This window comes from Galeopterus variegatus, unplaced genomic scaffold (assembly GCF_000696425.1).
Source record: "Galeopterus variegatus unplaced genomic scaffold, G_variegatus-3.0.2 Scaffold6767, whole genome shotgun sequence".
Taxonomy (NCBI): Eukaryota; Metazoa; Chordata; class Mammalia; order Dermoptera; family Cynocephalidae; genus Galeopterus; species Galeopterus variegatus.
The window spans coordinates 9,958-18,988 of NW_007732878.1; positions in this window are offsets into that span (position 1 = coordinate 9,958).

Genomic DNA, 9,031 nt, shown 5'->3' on the forward strand with positions numbered 1-9,031 from the left:
TTTTTTTTTTTTTTTTTTTTTTTTTTCTTTGCATGCCTCATAATTTTTTGTGGAAAACTGGACATTTTGAATATTCTAGCATGGTAAGTGGGAATCAGATTATTTCTCCTCCTCAGAGTTTGTTGTTCTTTGCTGCAGATTGTAGTTGTTTGTATCTTTGGTTATTTTTCTAAACTATTTTTAATAAATGTATTCTTTTTGTGTGTGGTTTCTGAAGGCTGAGTTACTTTAGCTGTTGTCAGCTCATGGTTTGACAGTGATTTCCNGTGTGCCTGCACCACCTCTAGTCACACTGCGTTCACACTTTAAGTCATAAGTAGTTTTTTAAAATGCCTCGTATGTGTGAGTCCACCTGGTCACCAGGGCCTTTTTTGAACTGATTTTTGAGTGTTGATCTGGTACCCTTCAACTTTCCTGAATTCATTTATTATCTTTAATTGTTTTATTTATTTATTTATTTATTTATTTATTTATTTATTTATTTATTTATTTATTTATTTTTAACTTTGAACTTTCTGCATTCAGTATTGTGCTACCAATAGAGATAATTTTACAAGTTTATTTTCAATTTGGGATCATTTTACTTGTTTTTTTTGCTTAATTGTTCTGGCTAGGACTACCAATATAATCAGGGATGAAGCTGCCATCTTTGTCTTGATTCTTATCTTAGGAGGGATGCATTCAATCTTTCACCATTCAATATGACAACATTTGCAGACCTTTTTATGTACTGCCTTTATTTATATTGAGAATATTTGTTTGTCATGTTAGTTTGATGAGAGTTTTTATCATGAAAGGGTGTTGAATTATTGTCAAAAGCTTTTTCTGCATCTACTTAGATAATCATGTTTTTTTTTGTTTTTCTATTAATGTAGTGTATTATATTGATTGATTTTCTTATCTTGAACTGCTCTTGCATTCCTGGGATAAATCCCACTTGGTTATTGTGTATAATCCTTTTAGTGTGCTACTGGAGTCTTTCTGTTCATATTTTGTTGAAGATTTTTACATTTGTATTTATAAGGGATATTAGTTTATAGATTTTTAAAAAATTATCTTTATATTTTGTGTGCTCTTTAAGAAAGATTTGTAATTATTGTTTTATGGACTTATCTTTTTAATCATATAAAAACAAAAAGGGGTATTGTCTGCCAAAAATACAATAATGGTGGCTTTTATATTTACCTGTGTAGTTACATTTACCATTGATCTTTATGTTTTTACATGGCTTCTATTTACTGTATATTGTCCTTTGCTTTCAACCTGATTTGACTCCTTTTAGCATTTCTTGTAAAGACATACTCTCCTAGCTTTTGTTTATCAGCGGATGTCATAATCTCTCCCTCATTTATGAAAGATAGTTTTGCGAGTTATAAAATTCTTGGTTGTCAGGTTTTTTTTTTTTTTTTTCTTTTGGCATTTCAAATATATTATCTGACTGCCTGCTATCTGCTATCCCCCATCATTTCTGATGAGAAATCAACTATTAATTTTATTGATGATGTTTTGGACATTTTGAGTTGCTTTCCTTTTCTGCATTCAACATTCTCTCTGTTTTTGGCTTTCAATGGTTTTATTATAATGTGTATTCACATGGCTATCTTTGAGTCTATCATTGAGATTCTTAGACTTTTAGATTCTTGCCTTTTTCAGATTTGAGAAGTTTTTAGCTATTGTCTTCACACACATACAAAATATGTATTTTTTGTTTGTTTGCCTGTTTGTTTGTTTTTCTATTTTGTCTCTCTCCTCCTTCTGGAACTCTTAAAAAGCTCCTACCTTGGTATGCTTCATGGTGTCCCAGAGGTCCCTTAAGCTATTTTTATTTTTCTGATTTATTCTTACTGCCCCTCATATTAAATAATTTCAATGGCCATATGTTTAAGTTTGTTGACTACTTTTTCTGCCTGCTCAATCTGCTGTTGAGACCCTCTAATGAGTTTTTCATTTCAGCTATTGTGCTTTTTGCTCTCGAATTTCTATTTTTTAATAATTTCTATATTTTTTGTTAATATTCTTTATTTGTTGAAATGTAAACGTCATGGTTTTCTTCATTTCTTTGTTTCTGGTTTCATTTTGCTCATTAAACATATTTAAAATAGCTGATTCAAAGCCTTTTTCTAGTAAGTGAAATATAGGTACTTCCTCAGGGATGATTACTTGCTGATTACTTTTTCTGCTGCTCAATCTGCTATTGAGACTCTCTAATAAGTTTTTCCTTTCAGCTATTGTATTTTTTGTTCTCAAATTACTATTTTCTAGTAACTTTTATCTTTTTTTGTTAATATTCTGTATTTGATATGTAAATTTCATGGTTTTCTCTATGTCTTTGTTTATGGTTTCATTTTCCTCATTGAACAGACTTAAAAGTGGCTGATTTAAATTACTAGCCTTTGACTAGTAAGTGAAATATGGGTACTTCCTCAGGGATGATTTCGGTTAATTTCTTTTCCCTGTGAATGGGCCTTGTTTTCTTTTTTCCTTGCATGCCTCATAATTTTTGGTTGAAAACTGGACATTTTAAATATTCTAACATGGTAACTGGAAATCAGATTCTTTCTCCACATCGGGGTTTGTTGTTCTTTGCTGCAGATTGTAGTTGTTCGTTTCTTTGGTGACTTTTCTAAACCATTTTTAATGAATTTATTTTGTGTGTGTGTGGTTTCTGAAGGCTGAGTTACTTTAGCTGTTGTCAGCTCATGGTTTGACAGTGATTTCCATAAACAATGGGTTTAAGTGGTCTTTTTCTTGATTCAGCTGTTGCTTTATTACTATAAATCATTGGCTGTCTCCCAGAGTTCCAGCAAAGCTGATTCTGATAGCTTTTGCTCATTTTTTCAGTGTTTCTGTGGGGGAATGTGCCCTTGGATCTCCCTACTCCATCATTTTCACTCACATAACTTCCAGTTGCATTTTGATTTCAATGTTACCTTCTGTCACTGTTCTACAGTGGCACCTTTCTCACAAATTAGGGATTAATACATAGGGAGTATGTTTAGATATTGTCTGTTCAGTTCCATTAGCATACTGACCTATTTTTCATCCATACCACAAACTCTTAAGTATTACACCTTTGTAGTAATTCTTACTGTCTGGTTCAGTAGGTACTCTTATCCTCATTTTTCTTAGATACATTTGATTAATCACCTTATCATATTTTACATACATATCACATTTATATACACAGTCAAGCACAAAGCCTATTAAGTTTTGTTTGGGATTTTAGTTAATATAAGTTAGTACTGTTTCAATTGCAAGTGGCAGAAATCCTATTTAAACTCAATTATGAAATAAAAGAGAAATTTATTTGTACTCAGATAACAAAAATTCAAAGGTACTCCCGGTCTCAGGTATGCCTGGCTCAGAATTCTCAAATGACATTATCAAGAATTTGTTGGTTATCAGTTCCGGTCAAGATGGTGGAATATATGGTCCCCAGCATCACTCTCTCTCAGAAATGAACCAATTGACAACTATAAAAAAAAAGCAACAACAGCCTAGCTGGGGCCGCTAGAGCTCAGGGGAAGAGGAGGAGAGTCCTACGGAGGGCATAAAGGTGGGAGAAGCCACGATGAGAGAAAGATAAAACTGCTCTGACCATTTCGTGCCAAAGCTGCTTTAAGGCTGGGACTGCTGAGCACACGTAGGAGGAGCTGGCAAAAACCACAGCTCTTCTCTTCGGATGGAGTTGCTTGGAAGCAGCAGGGGAGAAGAGGGCCTTGGTGGCTCCCAGGCCAGCAAGACCACTAATAGTGTTCCCGTGGACCCATGCACAAGTGAGGAGCCAGAACAACTGAAATAATGGGGCCACTCAGAGGACAGTGAGTCATCACAATGGACTGGTGCACCACCCATCCCATGGGAAGTGTTTGCAGCATGTGCAGTGGGAGAGATGGGCCCACCGGGGGAACACTAGGGCATAGCAAGGACAGCTGATCTGCACCCCAATCAGTGTAGGACCATTCAGAGGAGTCTGGTCAAGAATATAGAATTGCATGGGGTGAAGTTTGATGAAAAGACTCAGGCCCAGATCAGAGTTACTACATAACCCAGGTGCGCCAAGTCTCTGGAGAGCCGGAAGTACCTATAAAGTCTACCATTATAACCTGTGCTGCACAAAGAGCCTTCCCTAGGGAAGCAGCAGCAAAGAAGCAATTTAGCTAAGCCACAGAGCTCAAGTACAGGTCCCAACAGGAAGTTCCCCCACTTTAGAAGTATGCAAAGGGCAAAAAAATTAGTTCCAGCTCTGACATACCACCAATGCCTTGGGTCTTCCCAGGGATGTGAGGCATGGAGTCGGGGACTGGAGCCCCCTCCCACAACTGGGCACACCATTCCAGTGCCTCAGGGCCCACCCGGGGACCTGAGAGATGGATCTGGGGACCAAATACCCCTCCCCTTGACCAGGCAGACCACACCAGTGCATTGGGGCTCACCAGGGCACCAGAGGGATGGAGCGTGGGACCAGCCCCCCCTCCCACAACCAGGCATACCATGCCAGCACCTTGAGGCCCCCCAGGGAACCCAAGCTTTGGAGCCAGGGGCCAGACCCCTCTCCCACAACCAGGCACACTGCACCAGTGCCTTGGGGCCTGCCTGGGGACCTGAAGCATGGAGCCAGGGACCGGACCCCCCTCCCACAACCTACCACTCTGCCAGTGCCTCAGTGGAGCCAGGGACTGGACCACCTTCCCACAACCTGGCACACTGTGCCAGCACCTTGGAGCCCACCTGGGAACCCAAGGCATGGAGAAGGAGAAGGAAAAAAGACCCCCTCCCACAAGCAGGCACACCATGCCAGTGCATTGGGGCCCACCTGGGGACCTGAGGTATGGAGCCAGGGACCAGGTCCCCCTCCCACAACCAGGCACACTGCCAGCACCAAGGAACATGCCAAAAACGTCACCTCCATGTGGGTGGCCCACCACAGCCACCACAATAACCATGGCTGCCGTGGAAGCAGCTAGATGCCACAACCACCACGCAGATGGTCCGCCAGCTACTGGAGTGCATTGACACATGGGGAGTCACCAGCAGAGATAAAGAAAAGAAGGGGATGTCTCTCTTCACAAAGTCCATTCCAGAGTGACAGAAGAAGCATCTGCTCTACGATAATATTGGGGGACCTGATCACACCTCTCAGCATTGGACAGATCATCTAGGCAACAAATCAACAAAGTAACCATTATTCTTCCAGAAGGAGAGAAGAAATCTAGGGCAATTAGAGGGGGGTGGGGGAGGGTGAGAGGGATGAGGTGAGATTGGACAAGGGGATAAAGAATAAGTATGATTTGTAACAATATATATGCTAGTAATATTGATTTGATCAACATATCTTAATGCTGAACCCCCCAAATATGTGTAGTCAATTTTGATTAAATAAAAATTAAAAAAAATAAAAAGAATTTGCTGGTTACTTTTCATCTCTCGGGTTTGCTTTCTTTAATTTTAAATTTATTCTCAGATAGGTTTTCTTCAAAGAAAGAAGTTACTATACAACTTATTTTCCAAACCAGGGCACTGGGAGTATACTGGGACCTTGGTGTACTGAGTACACTGGGACCTCAGGCCTGTGGTAGGATTGTCCAGGGCAATTGTCATGTATGGGGCCATAACAACATGACCACCAGCAACTCCAGGCTTCAATATTTCTACTTTGCAGACTCACTGGAAACATTTTTTTCCTAATGTTTCCAGCAAAAGCGTATAGTTGTATTTCATTTAGCATTACCTGATCATTTCTGAACCAAACCCTTGGCTGAGAAGATGCAATACACTGATAGGTCAGTCTAGGACATTTGCTTGCCTCTGGAACTAATGTAAGCTCAATAAATTCCAGAAATAGATATGTGAGCAGATTTGGTTATCTTAAGGAAAATGAGGATTCTATTATCTTGTTGCACTTATTGCTGTGTAAGAGAGATGCATAAAAGTATTACTCAAAGCAACATGAATACAATGAGAAGCCCAAATTGACTGCACCTCAGCAACTCCTCTGTTAGGAGGAGAAAACTCGGTACAGTCCCAATTCAAAGTTAGCTTCTGTTTTTTATTGTAAAGACAAGAAAAATCAGTTGATTCAATCATTTTAAAAGGACACAAAGACGCAGGCAATATGACAAAAGTTATCTATGGATGAGTATAGCTTAAGAAATGGAAACTAGTAACATCATTTAAGTCTAAGTATAATTTTCTCTAAAGTTTTTATCAGCAAACAGCTTGCCCGTAGCAAACATTTTTTCACATTTTTCCCTACAGCAATTCTTTAAAATCTTTTAACAGGATCGGTATATCAACAATCTGTTAGCTCTAAAATCATTAAAGTATACAATCCCATACTTAAACAGTGATTAGAGTTGATTCGATGGGCTGCTGCCCAGTTTGCTATGGGCTTTTGCATTACCTAAAAACCCTATTCTAAAAATCAAATGAGAATCAAGATTTCTAACCCTCTACATTACCGGAAGAAGCAGGAATGAAAAATAGGTTTACTGTTTGTCTACAAACAGTATACAGTATACATTTTAATATCAAATCATTAACCATATACTTACTTGATGATTTTTTTAGAAATGGTAGTTTCTTTAGTCTTTGTAACATGTCAAACTGCTACGTCTCAATGTCAATAGAATTACAATAAAATTTAATGTATTTTTCACCAAGCAATTAAAAGCTCATGGTTAAGGTTATGAACTAGAATGAGGAATACATTCTCTATTTCTCAAAAATTGCACTTTAGTTGTAAATGATACATTTTTTAATACCACATATTCTTCCTTTATTTGCCACTGTTTATTTATATTTCATAAAATTTCTATTAAGATAGTTGTGCTTTTTTGAAATGAATCCACTGAAATTATGGTTGTATGCTTTCTGAAATGCTTGACTTTCCCTGTCAATCAAAAGAGTAAACATGGCTTGTAATATGGGCATGTAATAGATTATCCAAGTTATTTCAGCCACTTTATATTGTTTAAAATTGAGAACCACAGGAAATTATTATCTTTTCCTCTGACACATATGACTTTTCAGGTGTTTCCCTCCTTTCATTTAAAAAAGGGTGTTCTACACATTAGGAGACATTCATCTTAATCTATATTGGAGAAGCAAAGGAATATGAGAAAATTAAGAGTAAAGCCATGAAACTGATGGTTGTGGTTTTACTTCATTTTACTTTCTTCCAAGGGGTGCCAAAGCAAATTTATTCTTTCCTAGGCTTGCCTATTTTCTTTTTTCCTATGTGCTCATTTTAGGTGATTTTAATCTACTTCTGTGTGTACAAATATCACTGATATACTGCAGTCTCCCAATTAGCTTTCTATTTCTAATCAAGGTTTCTTTTCTGAATTATAAATCCGCTGGCTATTGGCCATTTCCGCCTACATATCCTAACTATGACTCAAACATAACAAGTTCTAAATTTAATACAATATTTCTATGTATCATCCCCTCACGTGAAATATTCTTTTTCTCAGTGAAATAACTTAACCTGTACCCCAATGTTCATGCAAGAGTCTTATAATACTCCCCAATACTTTCTGCTCCCTTATACCCATAACAAGCCCTGCAAATTATACACTCTAATCATTCATGAAATATTTTAATGAATTTTTCTAGCTCTGTTGCTTTCAGTATAGCTCTGTCCATCATCAATTCCTACTCCGATTATTGCCTGTTGCTCCAGGTTGGTCTCCCCAAAATCTATTCTCTAAATTAACACAAGAGGTATTTTTAGAAATGCAATTTGAACTTCCAATTTCAGCTCTGGTAGAGTAATTGTGGGAAGCCAATGCTGCTAGTGATAAAAATCAGAAAATATAGAGAAAAATAAATAAGAAAAGATCCATTTAAGAGGCCAAGATTCCTGAGTGAAGAGAAGTACAGGGAGGTAAGCCAACATTCTATAGGATTATTTCCATATTGTGGCATCTGCCACTTCCTAGCACTCAGTAAGAGGCTGAGAATTCTGTCAGAAAGCTGAAATCAAGAAATAAAGAAGCCAACAGAGAGTTTGGAAATCCTCTGAGATCTTTTGGGACTTATGGAGCTGAGATTCTGGTGAAGAGGGAGGCAGACCAATGACTCCCAATGTTGCTTGGCCCCCCATGGACTTGTCTCCCCACTTCCCCTGGGTGATGGAGCCACAAAGGATTACTCAAAGCCCATCTCTTCTGAACAGTGAGAAGCCCTGGAGTGGTTAACTTCCCTGGAACCCTCAAGCAAGAGGCATCCCTTCCTTGGGAAATTAACCCCAAATTGGGATACTTTTTCTGCATTTATTTTCCAGACAAGGAAGTTACAGGAAGAGAACATAGGTGGAGTTATAGTTTAACAATATAGGCTGGTAACTTTCAGTGAAAAAAGCCAGATGACCTTCCAGTAAGGCAAATAAGTGGTCCTATCAACACAAGCTTGATCTTAGCAAACATTCCTTCTTATAGAAAATTCTCAATATCTTTACATAACAATCAGTAACTACTCTGCCCTTGAGCCAGCAACCTTGCGGTGCCACAAATCTTTATCTTACACCAGAGACTTATAGCCTGAGGAAAATTTCCAGTCCTTTGCAAGGCCAATATTTGAAACTGTAAGACTTTGGAAAACCAGGCCCTGTGAACAAATTTGCTTTAAGAATCCTCTACATCTCCCCCCATTTTATTTATTTTTTTAAAAAAGCAAGAGCTATAGATCAGGTTGTCACAGTTAAGACAAAAGCATTCAAAGCAAAGGTCGCATCATTTAGCATGGCAAGTCCTTTTAATTTACTTTAGGTGAGGACTGATGATGTCACCATATCTCAGGGAGGCTGCAGTGGCATCACACCAGGTGCTGTGAATTGGGTGTAAATACCAATTGTTGAAACTCCAGAAAGGGATTCTGTTCCATATAATACTTGATTCTGAGTCCAGAGAGTTTGTTAATGTTAAACTGTTCAGGACATTACTGCTTTCAGAGCATCTAGGCTTTCCTAAAATTTTTGATCAATTACAAGTCTTTTGTTTAAGAACAGGAAGTCTCTTCCAAGTTACAA